At 37.1% G+C, this 18,823-nt stretch overlaps 1 long non-coding RNA gene and 1 other non-coding gene across 2 annotated transcripts; one reads left to right on the forward strand and one right to left on the reverse strand.

The window, feature by feature from the left end:
* Window positions 1-11,336: 11,336 nt before the first annotated feature.
* Window positions 11,337-17,868, reverse strand: LOC148208940 (uncharacterized). The gene is made up of 4 exons (XR_015787318.1): window positions 17,554-17,868; window positions 17,265-17,449; window positions 17,139-17,173; window positions 11,337-11,896 (listed from the first exon to the last, which is right to left on the reverse strand). It is a non-coding gene; the product is annotated as an uncharacterized LOC148208940 (long non-coding RNA).
* On the forward strand, window positions 14,686-14,792 carry LOC148208941 (small nucleolar RNA R71). The gene has a single exon (XR_015787474.1). It is a non-coding gene; the product is annotated as a small nucleolar RNA R71 (small nucleolar RNA).
* Window positions 17,869-18,823: the final 955 nt, after the last annotated feature.

The raw sequence follows: 18,823 nt of genomic DNA on the forward strand, positions 1-18,823 counted from the left end.
TAGTCCAGGTGTCAAACACACACAATCACATTTGTGTTCCATTACTCTCTCACACACTTGTTGCATAATCTTTGTAACACATGTTACCCACAACACTTAGTCACCAAGGTAACAAAACCTATGTAATCTTCCTTGTCCCCCGAATCTATGAGTTGTTCTATAAATTGGCGGCAAAGTGCATACGAAAGGAGAGAGCACTAACTGATATTCTTAAAGTTCTATATTTCTATTTTCCCATTTTTCTTCAACATTTTATTATGTCTTATTTTCATAGTGATTTACTTGTTCCAATTTTACAATACCAAGTGCTTAATTTTACTCTTCAATTTTACAATAGTTTTCACTTTTTTATTTTTTATCTTTTATAACACCTTGACAATTTTTTACAAACACGTCTTTTTATATGAATTTTCTTTTCACAGATTTTTTTATATCAACCCCTATTTTTCAGAGTTAGTAGTTCTTTATTTACCTTTAATATTATATATTCTTTTAATTTGTTTATATGTTAATTTTTTAAACTTTAATCATAAAAGACAAAATAAATTGTAATAAGATATATAACATTGAATTACAAAAAACCAAAGAATTAAAATATGAAATCTAATTTTACACTAATATGAAAGAACATTACATTACGGTGTGTCAAACCAGGAAAAATGACCAAGATGTGAATACTATTTTTTTTTAACTAACTTTCTACTTTAATTTTTTCCTTCACATTTAAAAATTCAAGAGCATCATAATTCTATTCTATGTATTTTTTGAACCACAGATTGCCCTTTTGTTCTATCTCCTCATTCTTCTTCTTGTCCATGCAAATGAGAAATTTGAAACTTTTTCCTTATGTGAGGATGAAATTTTAATAATTTTTTTAATTGTCTTTCTTCATTTGAAAATTGCATTGAACGAACAAAAGACGTTAGAAATTTTTTTGAGGGGATTTGTTTAAAAAAACATTTAGTGGCATTTTATGAGTACATATTGAATTTTCATTGCATAATGGGAAACATTGCATCCAAACATGTATTTTCTAATGAAATGTACAACATTATTGCAATTGTTACAGTGAGTTGGTTTCTCACCTTTGACTGTTTCATGGCATATTTTAATCCCTCCACCTAAACTCTATAAAACTTTTTTTTTTAACTCAAAGTAATACTTGTGTTTCATAAAAAAAAAAAAATGTCTTTCTTCATGATTCTTTTATTGTTTGATTTCTTCATTGTCATTTCTACCAGCGATCTCATCGAGAACACAATGCCAAAAAAAATCTGTACAATGAAATAGAGACTTAATATGACAAATAATAAATAATAATATTTAATATATAAATTATTTTATATTATTTTTACCTATCATTTTTCCTATCTTCACAAATGATTCAATCTCATAAAATTGGACCAAATTATACCTTACCATTTGAAGAGAAAATAATTATTCAATTTCTTCCATCACCGTGGATAAAGAAAGATTTATTTCAATTTTTTCATTTATATTTGCATATTTGTGATTCACAGTTTTCACATTTCCATTTTCAATCAAGTAATATTTATTTTTCTGAAGAATGTTTGCAATTTTTTCTATAACTTCGTTGAACATTACAACTTTAATTTTTTGTTACCTACAAGTAATATGTAGAATAATTAATTTATTTAACAATTAAAATAATAAACATACCAAGTAGAACAACCATCACTATGATCATAGTACAATTTATTGGTCAAAACTAACACATTAGATTAGAAATTGAAGTTAATTAATAACAAAAAATATAAACATAAAATAAAGAATCCAAAATTAGTTAAGATGAAACAAACAGCAACTACTCCACATCAATTTAGAAAACATATATTCAAAAGATGATGTACAAAATTAACATCAATTTAGAAAACATTGGTCAAAACTGACCACACAAGTTTAGAAATTCAAGTTAATTAATAAAATAAATATAAATATAAAATACCAAATTTAAAAGTAGTTGAGATACCAAAACAACAATAATTAAGATGAATAAATACATATATATATATTTTTTTTGTGGTTTCAAGAATGGTTTCTCTTACGATTATTAAGTGGCCTTTTGTTCCTATTAAGGGACTGAGAGATTTTATTCTTTAGTTTTTTCTTTTTTAGTTAAAGCAATGGCAGAAATTGAAAGACCATCACTGAAGAATCATCTATAACGTTTTCAGAATTCGTCGGAGTATATTTCCATTTAAATCAATAGTTTTTGTTTTTAATTAAAAATATATATAAATATAAAATAAGAAATCCAAAAGTAGTTCAGATCATGAAAACAACAAGAGGGATAAATATGAATATTAAAATATAATTTAATACTTTACCTCTTCATCGACTGAAATTAATTTTTGTATTCGCAAATATTGGTTTTGGCATGGTTCGGTGTTTCCCTCACGGAGAACAAAACTTTGAATTTCCACTCTTTTAGAAAGGCATGAGTTCTTTGATAAAAGAAGAAATCTTTGTAGACATCTTGGGGAAAATAAGGTATGAGTTATTTAATTTCCGCTCCTTCCTTTTATAAATGGTCTGAAAAGAATACATTGTTTAGTTGAACAATCGTACCTCCTCATCAATTACACCGATATGGGAAGGGACGCACTGCTTCTTTAAGCAGACACGTCATTGAAACAATAGCATCCCGTAGGAGAGGCACGTAAAAATTCTCCTCCATAGATATATAGTATAGATGAATGGTAAATTTGGTATATATTAAAAAGATAAGGGCAAAATAGGGAGGTAAAGATTCTCATAAATAGCCCATTTAGATATAGTATAGAAATTTCTTCTTCACAAATAACGGCTGGCCCCTTTATTTATAGATCCTTTCATGGGCCTTACGTTGACTTGGACTAACCAACTAGGTTTATGCTAACTTGAGTATTGTGCTAACTTTGAGCATTGCTAAGTTCAACCTTGAACTAACTTTAACTTTGTGCTTGGTTGACCTTGGGATTTAGGTATGATGTTATAGTTTACTCGAGTTTGGCCCAACTTTCTTTAGCAGACTTGATAAATAGGAGTTCTTCTTCATTTAAAACTCTGATGGAAAATAGTCCAAAAATCCTCATGATTTAAGTAATTTGAGAGTGTGTAGATGAATTGCTTATGCGCATGCTAGAGAAGGCAAAATTTGATATAATAAAGCTAAGAAATTGGAGTCAAGAGGTATTGATTTTGGATTATTGAAATGGGTGCAGAAAAATGCATCATTAGGAGAGATGTAACCTTTGATGAATCTAAGAGGGGAATTATCTTCTTAAAAATGGCACAAGGAGATTGGTAGAAAATCCCCTAATAAAAGTTAGTTGGATGTAAATGGATATATAATTTAAAACATGATAACATGATATCGATCCGCTAAAACTAATTCACGATAAATCTGGGCTTGTAGCAAAGGGATTCACTCAAAAGGAAGGGGTAAATTATGAAGAGATTTGTTCTCCAGTAGTTAGACACTCCTCCATTAGAACTCTCCCATCATTGGTCACTACTTATGACTAGAAGTTGGAGCAACTAGATGTGAAAACAACGTTTGTACATGAGGATTTATATGAAGTCATCTACATTCAATAACCAATGGGTTTTGTTAAAGAAGGAACAGAAAACCAGGTTTGTTTAATTAAGAAATCTTTGTATGTATTGAAATAAGCTCCTCAGCAATGATACTTAAAGTTTGATTTCTTTATGTTATCACGTGGTTTTACTAGAATCATGTTAGATCATTGTGTTTATTTTAAACACACTAAAGACAAACCATCTATATACCTTCTTTTATATATAGACGACATGCTAATAGATTGCATTGTAACACCCCAAAAATTTCAACATCTCAAATGGGGCGCGTTACTAAAACGACCTATAACACTCAACTCAATCAAGAGAAGAGAACTACTTTTTACACAAGAAACTTCAACTAAACAAACTTTATTATCTTCAAAAAGTCTCAACTTCACCGATCAACAACGAAACAAAACTTGAACTCTCAAAAGAATAAGGAATCAACAAACTAAAAGTAACTTTCAGCTGGAGCAAAGAAACAACTATCATCAACTACCAAGTATTAAAGATGATCTTATCATCTAGATAAACAAAACTAACCTACTAAAGCAAGGGACGAACCCAAAAGGAGCAAAACAACTGCAACTATCCTAACGAAAACAATACTAAGCTACCCAACGAAATTGTCCTTCTAATCAAGTCTCCTCCACTCCATCACCATCCTCATGAGTTACCATGTTATATGCAAAATCTGGAAAGTAAAAGAGTGAGGTGTATTAAATATTTTGGCTCTCTACTTTGTTACTTTGTATCTATAATTTATTATTAGGTATTTTCTATCTATAGTTTGTTAGTTTGTATATGTAGTTTGTTACTGTAACTGTAGATCTTATTATTGACAGAGACATGAGAAAGTGGGGAAGTATATGTTTCATTCAATGATGCTACATATTTATACACACTCTAAGTCTAAAAATAGACTCAACTAATCCACATAAAAGGCAACTACTCCACTAGCCATAAGAATAGTAACCTACCTAGTTGACTTGACTACAACCAAAAATAACCCTAACAACTTCCTAGAAACTAAGACTTGGACTAGACAAATTCAAAAACTAAAAGAATCAAACATGCAATTTGAGTTAACTTACATTCTCCTCCTAACTCAAATACTACAAACACCCAACTTGCTCCTAAGAGCTTAAAAACGACCCACACTAAAGGACTTAGTGAAGATATCTGTTATTTGCTCCTCTAAGCTGCAATGCACCAACTGAACTTCTCCTTCCTTCTCCATTTCTCTAAGAACATAATACTTGATCTTAAAGTGCTTGGTCTTTCCATGAAAAATCGGATTCAATGAATAGCTAGAGTGGCTTGATTATCCACAAACACCTTCACACTCTCTTCTTGCTTTAGATGCAAGTCACGCATCAACTTCTTCAACCAAACAGCTTGGTTGACTACTGTTGTTGCTGGAATGAACTCAGCTTCTGCAGTTGACTGAGCCACTATGTCTTGTTTTTTTGAACACCATGAGAAACGCCCTGAGCCAAAAGTGAAACAATAGCCAGAGGTGCTCTTCATATCATCTAATGACCCAGCCCAATCACTATCTGAGTAACCCTGCAACTCAAAATTTTCAACTTTACTGTATTTGATCCCAAAAGACAGTGTGCCTTTAAGATATCTCAAAACCCTCTTTCCAGCAATCATATGATTCTTGCTTGCACAGTGAAGAAATCTAGATAAGACGCTTACAGTGTACATGATGTTAGGCCTAGTGTATGTGAGATACATGAGACATCCAACTAGACTTCTGTACACATTCTCGTCTGCAGGTTCCTCCCCATCATCCTTCTTCAACTTCTCCTTCTGAATCATCATAGTGTTCACACTCTTACACTCCTCCATATTGAACCTCTTCAATATCTCTCTCATGTACTTCTTCTGGCAGAGAAACACTTCATTCTGCCTTTGCTGAATCTCCATGCTAAGGAAGTAATGCATCAGACCTAGATCGGTCATCTCAAACACCTTCATCATTTCTTGCTTGAACACCTCTATCTGATTATTATCACTTCCTGTCACCAGCAAGTCATCTACATAAAGAGATACAATCACAATAGCAGTAACTGATTTCTTCATATAGAGTGTGGATTCACACAGACTTTTCACAAAACCCAAGCTCAGTAAGTGATCATCCATCTTGCTGTACCATGCCCTAGGAGCTTGCTTCAACCCATATAGAGCCTTCTTCAGTAAATAAACCTTATGCTCTTGCCCTTGTGTGATGAACCCGTTTGGTTGCTCACCGTAGATCTCTTCTTCTAACATTCCATTTAGGAATGCTGACTTCACATCTAGTTGATACACCTTCCATCCATGCTGAGCTAACATAGCCAGTAGCATCCTGATTGTGTCCATTCTTGCAACCGGTGCAAAAGTCTCAGAGAAATCAACTCCCCAGACTTGTGCATACCCTTTCACTACTAACCTGGCCTTGAGCTTGTTCACATAGCCATCTGGATTTAATTTAGTCTTGAAAACCCATTTGACTCCAATCACCTTTCTGTCAGTAGGCTTCTCCACTACCTCCCATGTCTTGTTCTTTTTTATCATTCTCAGCTCCTCCTTCATTACCTCCATCCACTTTTGATTTTTTTAAGCTTCTTCAAACCCTGCAGGCTCCAACACAGCTACGCTGCTTCTTTCATACACCTCAGTCAGTAGTCTAGTCCCTCTCACTGGTGCATCATCAACTAGTTCATTAGGATCCAGAGAGATTTTTTGTTGCTTCACCTCTGCTTCTTCCGTCCAGTCCCACTCCTCATCCTCCAAAAATTGAACGTCTCTACTAATCACCATCTTCTTTGTGTGAGGTTGATAGATCTTGTAGGCTTTGGACACCATGCTACAAAGATTCCTGGTTCTGCCTTCTCACTCAACTTGTCTCTCTTCACCTGTGGAACATGAAAAAACACAAACAACCGAACACCTTCAAATTTGTCAGTTTTGGTTTAGTATCAAACCAAGCTTCATTGGGGGTCTTCTTCTCCAAGACCCTTGTAGGTAGTTTATTCAATAGAAAGACTGTTGTGTTTGTTGCTTCAGCCCAAAACTCCTTTGGCAAAGTCTTCTCATGCAACGAGCATCTTGTCATCTCCATAATACACCTGTTCTTCTTTTCACTAACTCCATTTTGTTGTGGAGAATATGGAGCAGTGAGTTGATGTTCTATCCCAACTTCTTAACAGAAGGAATTACACCTTGTGATGTATATTCAGTCCCATTGTCGGTGCTCACCACTTGAATCTTACAGCCACTTTGATTCTCAACCTTTCTTTTAAACTTTAGAAACACTCTAGCTGCTTAAGATTTGTACTTCATGAAATATATCCAACATATCCGAGTATAATCATCAATAAAGATAATGAAATACCTACTACCATTCAATGAGAGAGTTGGTTGAGGTCCACACAAATCAGTGTGGATGAGTTGTAGTTTCTCGGTTGCTTTCCAAACTGACTTCTTGAATGGCAATCTTGTTTGCTTCCCTGTCAGACAAGCTTTGCAGTTTGTTTTCAGCTCCTCTAGAATCGGTACTCCTATTGCCATCTCATTTTTCTGCAGATACTGCAACTCCTTATGATGAAAATGCTCCAACCTCTTGTGCAATAACTCAGTGTCATTCACTTGACACTTGAAAGCTATTTGCTCTTTCTCGAATGGATCTAATGAAAAGCTCTTGTGCTGCATCTTTATTTTGAACAACTCATTCCCATTGGAATCAGAAATGAGGCACTTCCCGTTTTCAAACAACACTTTAAATCCCTTATCTACTAGTTGACCAACACTTAACAGGTTTTGATCAATCTCAGGAACAAACAACACTTCATTAATCAACTTGGTTCCAGCACAACTCTTTATTGACATTGTGCCTTTCCCTTTCACTTCTAGATACTCACCATTTCCTATCTTCAGCACTTGAATGACTTTTCAAGGTCCTTGAACAACTCTTTGTCACTTGTCATATGATTGGTACACCCACTATCAACCAACCAACCATCACATTGATTGGTTGATGAGAACAGGTAGCCACAAAGAGTTGATCTTCTTCTTGCTGTACTGCAGCATGTGCTCCTCCTTGTCGTTAAGTCTTGGCACCTTTACAAAATCGTTCAATGTGTCCCAATAAATTACACCTTCTACACTTCACATTTGGTCTTCTCCAGCATCTGAAGTGTGGATGGTTGTGCTTCTCGCAGTGCTTGCATGCACTACCAACATCCTTTGCAGCAGATTCTGAGCTACTGCTGCCACTCGCCTTCTTCCCTTTCCACTTCTTCTCTCTTCCACCTTCTCCCTACTGCATTCTAGCTTTTAGTGCCCCCTTAATGCTTCCTTCTTGCCTCATCAACCTCCTTTGCTCTTGTGCTTGCAAAGCACTAACAACTTCTATCACTTTGAGTTTGGAGAGGTCTTTAGTATTCTCTAAGGAAGCAATGGTTGCTTCATATCTCTCAGGTACTGAAACCAAAATCTTCTGAACCAATCTATTGTCAAATAGACCAGTTCCTAATGCTCTTGCCTTGTTAGCAATCCCGATCAACTTGTCTGAGTCCTCTTTGATGGACTCAGAATCCTTCATCTGCATTCTCTCGAATTCCCTCATCAAGTTCAACACCTTCATGCCTTTAATCCTCTCATCACCTTCATACTCACTTTTGAGGAACTCCCAAATCTCCTTTACTTACTTCAATACCATAATTCTGTTGAATATGGCGGGAGACACAGCTACATATAAGCAAGCTCGAGCCTTTGCCTTTCTGGTGACCCTCTCCTTGTGAATCTTGATCTGATGCATTGTTGGATTATCAGGAAGTGGAGCAATTTCATAATCTTCCTCAATTGCTTCCCAATAATCACAACCCTCCATATAGGCTTGTATTCTGATTGTCCATGCTTGATAGTTTTCACCATCAAACACAGGTGGAGCCAGTGAAGAAAGATTGTTTGATCCTAACTCCACTGGACAAAACTCTCACAGGTGTATGACTTAGTTTCTCTCGGGAATATTTCACTAATCCTCAGTCACAAATCTCTTAAGAATTTAAAGCTCTGATACCACTGTAGATCTTATTATTGAGAGAGAAATGAGAAAGTGGGAAAGTATATGTTTCATTCAATGATGCTACATATTTATACACATTCTAAGTCTAAAAATAGACTCAACTAATTCCACATAAAAGGCAACTACTCCACTAGTCATAAGAATAGCAACCTACCTAGTTGACTTGACTATAACAAAAAATAACCCTAACAACTTCCTAGAAACTAGGACTTGGACTAGACAAATTCAAAAACTAAAACAATCAAACATGCAATTTGTGTTAACTTACAGTAACTTCTGTTAGTTAGAAGTTCAATTGTATTTATATCTTAGAGAGATCATTTTGTAAGTGTGTGAGTGAAATAATAAAAGGTATTTTGCTTCCTCTCTCTCACCCACGTGTTATGGTATCAGACCATAACTGCTTTTTGCTGTAATTTCTCCTTTTTTTGAGATTTTCTTCTATTCCTCATCCAGATTTCCATGACGGATCTGGGGAATTCTACCCGAAATACAGAAACATTCGAAAATCAACCTCGTGGTACAGCAGTAATTGATGTAGTAACAATTGAAAATGAACTTAATCCCTACCTTCTCTACCATTCGATTGGGCCAACAATAGTGCTTGTAACTCAACAAGTTACTGGCGCGAACAAGTACAATTCTTTGAGTAGATCAATGGTGATTGCAATCTCTAGAAAAAAAAAGTAGGTTTTATTGATGGATCAATCAAAAAGTCGACTGGAAATTTACTTTCTGCTTGGAAATGCAATAATGATGTTGTCACCTCTTGGATCATGAATTCAGTATCCAAGGAGATTCTGCAAGCATCGTTTATTCCGGTTCAGCCAAGGAGTTTGGGATGAATCCAAAGAGCGTTTTCAGTAGAGTAATGAGGCCTCGATTTTTTCAGCTTTGCAAGGAATTGGTAACTACGTCGCAAGGTAGTATGTGCATTGAAGCTTATTATGCAAAGTTGAAGACGATATGGCAAGAACTTGTTGAATTTCGACCTGTTCATCTGTGTACATGTGGTAATTTAAAGTCTTTAATCGAAAATCTGAATTATGAGTATGTGATGATCTTTCTCATGGGACTTATTAATAGTTATGCGACTGTGAGGGCTCAAATTCTTTTAATGGATCCAATTCCCCCAAATGGTATTCTCTTTAATTGTACAAGAGGAGCACCAACGCTTAGTTGGACAAGCAACTTCCTCTATTGATCCTATTGCACTTCTGGCTTCTGAACTTGCAAAGAAGGCTTCAAATGATAGTTTCAAATATAAGAAATATGACCATCGTCCCTACTGCACTCATTGTAGATTGAAAGGACATGTCATCGATGGGTGCTATAAGCTGCACGATTATTCATCGGGGTACACAGTGCTAATCATCGTTCTCCTCATAATTTTGCCCCACAATTGTCTAATCCTTCAGCTTTGAATCAAGTTTCAGATAAAAGTTATGATATATCTTCTTTGGCCTCTACTATTGGCCAAATCTCTAATCCGTCTGGATTTTTTGCTAGCCTTAGCACGAACCGGTACACATAACTCATTCATTTGCTTCAATCACACCTTGATGCCACCAAATTAGAAAATATCAGTACTGCTCCCACCTCACATGTAGTAGGTACTGTCTTTTCTTCTCTTTCTTCTCATACATCTACATAAAATTATCGTTGGATAGTTGACTCTGGGTCCTCCAATCACATTAGCTAGTGCAAGGATTTATTCATGAATTTGAGGAAAGTTCAAAATATTACTGTTGATTTGCCTACGCATTCCATAATTATTGTTGAGTATATTGGTGATATTCATCTTTCTACCGAACTTCTTTCTCGTGACGTATTATATGTACCTCAGTTTACATATAACCTATTATCTGTGAGTGCATTACTCAAATGTGGAGGGTTCTCTATTGAATTTTCTGGTATGACTTGTTTTCTTTAGGACAAGTTCACATTGAGGATGATTGGCAAGGCTAACTGTGTGGATGGCCTATATTCTCTTGATTTTCTTCCACCAAGTAATTATGTTTGTGTTGCTTTTGTTGATAACGCTGCAATGACATGTATGGTTTCATTTACAACATGGCATAATCGTTTGGGACAAAACTTGTTGCGTTCCCACAACCTAGGTGAATGCAAGTGCAAGTATACACTATATTCTTGCCGATTTTAGTATAAACAAGGTCGAAATCCACAGAGACTAAGAATGTTACTTTAAGCATGCACTTAAGAATACCAATATTGTGTTAATAGATGATGGGGAAAAGACATGGTGTAGCAAAACGAACAGAATGGAGAAACAGTTAACGAGATGGAAACCGGGGAGATCCTGACATGCTTTCACTCACTCACAGAAGATGCTCTAACATAAAATCGCTACTGATGCTCAAAAACCGACGTGGTTCCCTTCCAAGACATCCAAATGTGAATATCTACAACATCTGTTGCTAAAGACCCAAGCATAAAGAACAATTTATAAGCATGGTTAGGCGGACCTTATCCCTAAGCATCCACAAATTTACTAGAAAAAAATAACTAACCACAAAGAGAGCCAAACACGTTACCTATATACCCTTCCGAGTCATACAAGAGCAAACAAACTGATAAATGTGACCAGTAAAGACCAGTAAGATAAAAATATCCTTTCGAGTCATACAAGAGCAAACAAACTGATAAATGTGGCCAGCAAAGATCAGTAAGATGAAAATATTATATCGACTCTATTTAACAACAGCAAAAACAGCTAGAAAGCCTCTGTTCACAACCTACAGCAAAGGATCTCCCTAAAAATGGGATTTAGTTCATGGGTAATGGAGAAAATACAATGGGTAAAGAGGAAAACAACCCATTTGGTGAAAAAGCTTTGAGAAATCCTCTGAAACCTCCAGCTCAGTGAAAAACCAGCAGTTCCAGCCTCCTCCCGTCGGCTTTTTCTCAAAATGGGGGCAGCTTTCCTTGTCTTCAGCATGTTGTGAGACTATTTTCCTCCGTTGGGATCTTTTTTCCCTTAGGGATTGATGATTAGACAGACCTATCTTGTTGCTTTTATAGTTGTCCCGAAAATTAGGGCAAAACTAAGTAAAACGTGCGTTGTACGTACATAAGTAAAAATCCAGCATGTTACTGCTACCCAGGATTTTTTGCAGCAAGCGATGCTGCAGCATTGACATGCTCTGGCACAAAAACGCTCCGGCATTTCTCCTCTAGTCCTGGCATTCTACTACTCCTCAACAACTTCTCCAAATTCTGCACAATTAAACCAAAAATAGGAGAAATAAGCAGAAATTTGCATAAATTCAACAACATGAGGATTTATAACGTGGTAATCATCTTTTTCACTAAATTCCTCACTTAAACATGCGATTTAGACAAAGACCCTCATATTAAAGCATAAATTAACCCAAATTATTAATAAAATAACTCTCTTTTGGAGAGTTATCACACCCCCAAACTTGAATCCTTGTTTGTCCTAAAGCAAGACTACCCTTGCAACTCACAAGAAAATACTGAAAATGTAATACATCGCATATTGCACTTAGCTCTACTTACTTAATTCACCCACAATGCACACACATTTGAGAGTTCATTCATTCTGCCTCCACCTTGGACAACAAAAAAGAGTAGCTAAAATCTTGCTCTAGCTCTAGAAAAGGCTATTTTCCTAGGCTCTAGCATCTTCCTTCTTTTACACAAACTCGTCCCACCTAGAGACTCTTTTCTCAAACTCCCTTTCACTTGCCTTGAACCGCTAGCTCTTTTATTACTGGATTAGGCTCTCAACTATGGGCTACTAGCCTTTCCTAATCTTGCAGCCTCTATAGTATATGAGTTTTTTTTTTGGGGAATATTTTTTTTGAATTCTTTTTTTTGCTAAATTACAGGATTAGAAAGATTCATAGTTGTATAATATTGAGCTAGAAAGGGTTAAAAGCAAAGCGAATGCACACACCCCAAATTTAAAAGCTTGCATTGTCCTCAATGCAACTATAGACAAAGCATTAAAACGCTCTAGCATACCCCCAAACTTGCAGCAAAGAAAATATGAGTAGGTGAGAATATTTTCGCTAAGCTGATATGGACTGTGGGTGGGGAAAGAAACTGGCATCGAATAGGGGAGAAGACCAATAAAGTAATGCGAAAGTAGGACCTAGATAGGTGAGCTATCGAAAATTGTCAACTAAGTGCATGTGGCATATGAAAGTTACTAACAGGGAGATGCTAGGGCTTCGGTATTGAAACTTGAGCTAGGGAAAGAGCAAGAACTGTTGCTACCAGCAATTGAAGCCTCAACATCGACAAAACTTCGAAACCACAATTGTACATAACATTGACACTACTAGATAAACCAGAGCATGCAAAAAATGCAAGACGCATAACATTTATAGAAATATTCTTTTTCATTTTATTTTTCTCGAGGGGGAGGGGGTAGCTAACTTAGAAAATTAACATGCTGAAAATTAAACCCATAAAGAATTACAAGTAGGAAACAAAATTGAAAGACAAGGAAATGTTAAGTCAGCAAGAGGAAATTAACTCCTCTTTTCAAACATTTTATTCTTTGGATTCTTCATTAGTATTGGGTGTTCTTCTTTGAAAACGATGCTCCAGCATCGCAGATACTCTATCATGATTCCTTTTGCTTTCCATAGAACTGAAATTACACAATTTACTTTTGATTTTTTTCTGAAACAAAAGAGGTAGAAATTACTAATAAACAAAAACTTACATAACTACCAATTAAATCACCAATAAAAACAATAACAAAGAATTTCAAGCATCGTGAACTATGGAGAATGAAATTGATTTGGAAATTAAAATACTTCCCCTTATATCATTTTTCTCTTCTTTTTCTTCTTCTTCTTGGGGGCTATCATCAGCATCAGAAGAACCCTCTGGGCTTGAACTACTCCACAAATATATTCTTGTGTAACACTTTAAATTCGAATCTAGGCTCTTCTTTATTTAATGGTTTCATCGGGCTGAATTGCTTCCCTTCCGACTCTGGTGCTTCAAATATCCTTTCAAATTGATTTCCCTTCTTTTCTTCAATCCCTAGACTTGATGCTTCAGTTGGCTCAATTTTGACTGATGCTCCAACAATGCTCTTATGGATATTCTTATGCTGCAGCTCATTTGTAGTTTCTTTAATTTGACTCTCAATTTCAGTTTCTGGATTGACTTGAGCATTCTCTTTCTCTGGAAGGATGGGATATGGTGGAAGCAATGTGTTGCAACTCATTACTGTTTGAGTTCGTTCTTTCTCCTCCCATTTAAGTGTCTCAGTATCGCTCGAGAGAGCTTCATGAGGCCACTTTCTTAATTCTTTTACAACTTGCCCCATTTGAACTTCCAAATTCCTTAATGACGTTGCTTGACTCTGAATTAATGTAGCTTGATTCTGAATAGTAGCCACTTGATTTTGAATGGTAGCCTCATTCTTAGCCATGTAAGCTTTAATCAGACTTTCCAAAGAATTTGATGAACTTGCAGCTTGCTTGACAGGTTGATGTTGCTCATCTTCGAAAAATCATTAGGAAATTCTTTTTTGTTGGAATGTTGGAGCATTATATCGTCCTAACTGACCTTGTCCATATTGATTTCCTCCACATCCAAAACTTGGGTGCTGACCCCACAATGAATTGTACGTGTTGGGGTAGGAATTATTATGATTTGTTGAATTCCATGGGCAGAGATCAAAGTGGTGCTCTCCTTCACAATAGGAGCATGGAATTGCTTGGATACTGCTAACTCCAGCTCTGACATGAGATGCTCCAGCATTAGACATATTCTTCATCATCATGTCCACCAGATTTGAGATCTTTGTGCTTATTGAAGTTAGCACATCATCACATGCATTCCTCTTGAATTTTTACCCATATTTTATCTTTAGTTTGACCATTGGTGATGGTTTGAGGATGTTGAATGCTTCAGCATATGACTTCGATAGGAGAGCTCCATTTGCAGAAGCATCTACCACTAACCTTATAGCTTCATTCAGCCCAATATAATAGGTCTCGATCTGAATACATTTGGGAATAGCATGGTATGGGTACTTTTGCAAAAGCCCCTTGAACCTCTCTCATGATTCACTTACAGATTCTCCTGCAAATTGTTGAAAGTTATTGATGTCGCTTCTCAACTTTGCATTTTTGCTCGGTGGAAAATACTTCATAAAAAATGTTTCTACCAATTCATTCCATGTAGTGATGGATTCTGATGGTAGGGAGTGTAGCCATATCCTAGCACTGTCTCTCAGCAAAAATTGGAACAATTTCAGCTTCGATTCTTCCTTCATTACTCCCTTGATCTTAAACGAATTACTGACCTCCAAGAAATATCTCAGATGGAGGTGAGGATCTTCTGATTCATGACCCAAACTGTCCCACAGTTTGGAGCATTTGAAATATTACGAGTGTAAGCTCGAACTCATCAGCATCTATATATGGCACCACTATAGCTAGATTAAAATTATAAACTGCTGGAGATGTGTATGCTCTAACTGCTCTATTCTTGTCATCTTCTAACAAGACAACATTTAAATGAGGGGATGTTGCTGCCCCAACAACCTCTTCCTCATGCATTTCCTCAACTACCATATTCGGAGCTTGCAGATTCGGATTGCGATTCGTTTCTTACTCTTGTATTCTCTGCTCATTTCTCCTCCTATGAGGTGTCCTTTCAATTTGGTCATCAAGCAGCAATTCTAACCCTTGGAAATCATAAATCGACCTACAAAGCAACCAAAATATGGCTAAGGAAACTCTTTACGCATCGTATTCTTAAGCAAAATGTAACGCCCCAAGATTTCATATAAACATCCTAGGCAACGCTAAATAATTCTTCTGGCTAACCTTAACTCTAAACACGAGATAAGCAACTCCCTGGAAAAATAATTTAGATGAAATAAAGCTTCGACTCCCATACGTTCTATCAGAAATATAAATGTCATAAACTATCAGGACTTCACCCTCCGTGGGCAATTTAAAAAAAACAACAACATCTCATATTCGCCTTCATGGCAAAAATTCTTAAATAAACGAAAACAACCGTGCACCTAAACTCCAATGACAACAACGACGCATTTATCAGCAACATCCAATAACAATTAAAGTACTTCTAAAGAATACAAAATTTCCTTCGCGGTTCACAACTAGTAATAACATAAATCTCAAGGCTACTCGTACCCACGATCCTTCCCTCTAACCTCACTAACTAAACTAGTGATCCTTCCTCGGTCAAGCCCTCTCCACGTCATCACCGCGGTCGACCCCGTTCACACCTGAAAACATATAAGGGTACAAAGGGGGGGGGGTGAGTACATAGGGTACTCCGTAAGTAGCACTTCCTAACTAACACAAAAATCATGCTCACAGTCACGGCATATAAGATAAAACGATAGCAAGGCAATTAAACAGACAGCGAGAGATAGCGAACAATAACTCGACATTTACATACAACAACCATGCGTCGGAACTACCAAGACTACAACCAATGATTCACTAGCCCTTGTCCCACAGTACTAAACCTCTCTCTACATCCCCCCTATGTTACACCTCGTTTAACTTCTCGAGGCATGACGGCTCTTGACATTTATTCCCAAGATACCGCCCACCCCTCCTTTTACAGTACTTGATGTTCGACCTTGCCATTTATTCCCAAGGCCTAGCACCACTACTTCGCAAGCACCACTCTACTTTAGTCCTTCAAGCCTAACTCCTCGAGTCGCATTGACCCTTGACATTTATCCCCAAGGCCTCAATACTCCTCTACAGAAACTTGATGTTCGGCCTTGCCATTTATTCCCAAGGCCTGAACTGTGCACCGGTCCTTGCCGTTTATCCCCAAGGTACCGATGACTTCCCAGCGTATTGGTCCTTGACATTTATCCCCAAGACCCCAATACTCATTTACAGAAATTTGACGTTCGGCCTTGTCATTTATTCCCAAGGCCACTACTCAAGGCTTTGAACCTTCAAGCGATTTATATGCATTTTCAGATCAGTACACCCATAGTTAACGGACTGCCAACCCGTCCCTTCACCCTCCACCCTTCACCACTTCACAACCCTCCCATGACCACCTACAGGTAAATTTCCCACATTCCAATTCACTGCACAGTTCACAAGCATGCTTTTCCTTGTAATAAACAAGACACACCCAACAGCTCACAACTAAAACAATATAAACTAAATTATCAGTTTAACAACGCGAGCATTTCATTTACAACATATTTGCAAAACGTCATAAGCCAGTTACTTCTAACCACAACAATTCAGAATCTACTAGTCACCTACAACAACAAAAACATAAGGCATGTTTCCTCATAAGTGTTCAATATTAGAAAGACGGCATCAAAATCACTAGAAGTTCACAAATCAAAACTAATAATCCCTCCATGCTCAATTAAATTATTTTAGCTAAAAAATCAGCATCAAAACATTCTGTTAACGCTAAATAACGCACGCACTCGCCCCCTGGTGCTACTTACTCAACCACGTCTTCAAGTTTGCGTCGATCTCACACCTAAGCACCAAAAACAGAAAAAAAACAGCAATTTAAATTTACTGTTCAGCCTTCGAAAAACGTCTCTACGAGGGTTCAAAGGGCTCCTTACCGCAAAACGACTTTGTGTAGGTGTGGGTAAATTAGATCTAGCTTGCAAAGGTGTGGGTAGCGTAAATCGAGCTTCGAACGGATGAAAATAATCGCCGAACACCACCGAAACACTGCTGTCCACGTTTTTGCAGCAGCGAAAAGTGCCCAAAACAACCTCCAACGACTTCGTTTTGATGCCCGTTACTACAAAACAACTTCGCTTAGGTGTGGGTATTCCAAATCGGTTTCGTTTGGATGTGGGTAATCCAAATCTAACTTCGAATAAATGTGGGTCAAAGAAAAATTACCGGGTTCCACGGATCTAAGTTATTCGAGGTTGTTAGGCTCGTTGGATCGGAGAAGGGACGCCGCGAAAACAGCCACACGTAACGATGCCGCCTGCAGCAGTCCGAAAGTCACGCGCCGCCGCTGCCCGTCGCACGCCGCTGCTGCCCGTGGCGCGCTGCCGCCGTTTGCCGCTGCCCAACACCGCGCTGCTGCTGCCCGACGCAGCACCTGCTGCTGCCGACGCCCGCGCCTGCTGCTGTCCCGTCGTCGGTACTGCTTCGTCGGAGAAAGAATTTCGGATGGGGGCTGGCGGCTCCAACGAAAAGGGATGGTGGAGAAAGATGAGGAAGGAGGACAAGATGGACTAGGGTTGTTTTGTTTTAAAATCCCCTTTTCCTTTTGTTTTCCAACATAGACCCACTTGGGCTAGTTTCTTTTGTTTAAGGCCCATTTACCCAATCACACCTGTTAACAAAACCAATAATAACTTCGTAGTTGATCCAATGGCCCAGAGCAAGTGTCACATAGCGGAATCCATAAAAAAAACGTAACTTAATAAATACTACACGCTACTAACTCACCACTAAAATTGTAACAACACATACTAGTCGAGATGCCACACTAAAATTAAATAAAGATCACTGGTGAAACAAATAAAAATAAAAATGAAATAAATAAATAAATCAATAAGTAAAATCCATTTTGTTATAAAATTCCCCGGAACTCGGGGCAAGCTAACCTGAGTAACACGGGACGTTACACAAAATAACTTAAAGTAAAATAGCTTAGTCCCTGGCAACAGTGCCAAAAACATGTTACATTCCCACAAGCTAGGTGAATGCAAGTGCAAGTGTACACTATATTCCAGCCGATTGTAGTATAAACAAGGTCGAAATCCACAGTGACTAAGGATGTTACTTTATGCATGCACTTAAGAATACCAAAAAAATGCAAATAAAAGATAATCAATGTTTGTATAATTAAACTAAGAAAAATACTACAAAACACAAAAAGAAATTCCAAGAGAGGAATACTGTATTAACAGATGTTGGGGCAAAGACATGCTGTAGCAAAACAAACAAAACGGGGAAACGGTTAATGAGATGGAAACCAGGGAGATCCTTACATGCTTTCACTCGCTCACAAAAGATGCTCTAACATAAAATCGCTACTGATGCTCAAACCAACATGGTTCCCTTCCGAGACACCCAAATGTGAATATCTACAACTTATGTTGCTAAATACCCAAGCATAAAGAACAGCTTATAAGCATGGTTTGGCGGACCTTAT

Source organism: Momordica charantia (genome assembly GCF_013281855.1).
Source record: "Momordica charantia cultivar OHB3-1 chromosome 9 unlocalized genomic scaffold, Mcharantia_2.0 BLBB01000009.1, whole genome shotgun sequence".
In the NCBI taxonomy this organism is placed as follows: domain Eukaryota; kingdom Viridiplantae; phylum Streptophyta; class Magnoliopsida; order Cucurbitales; family Cucurbitaceae; genus Momordica; species Momordica charantia.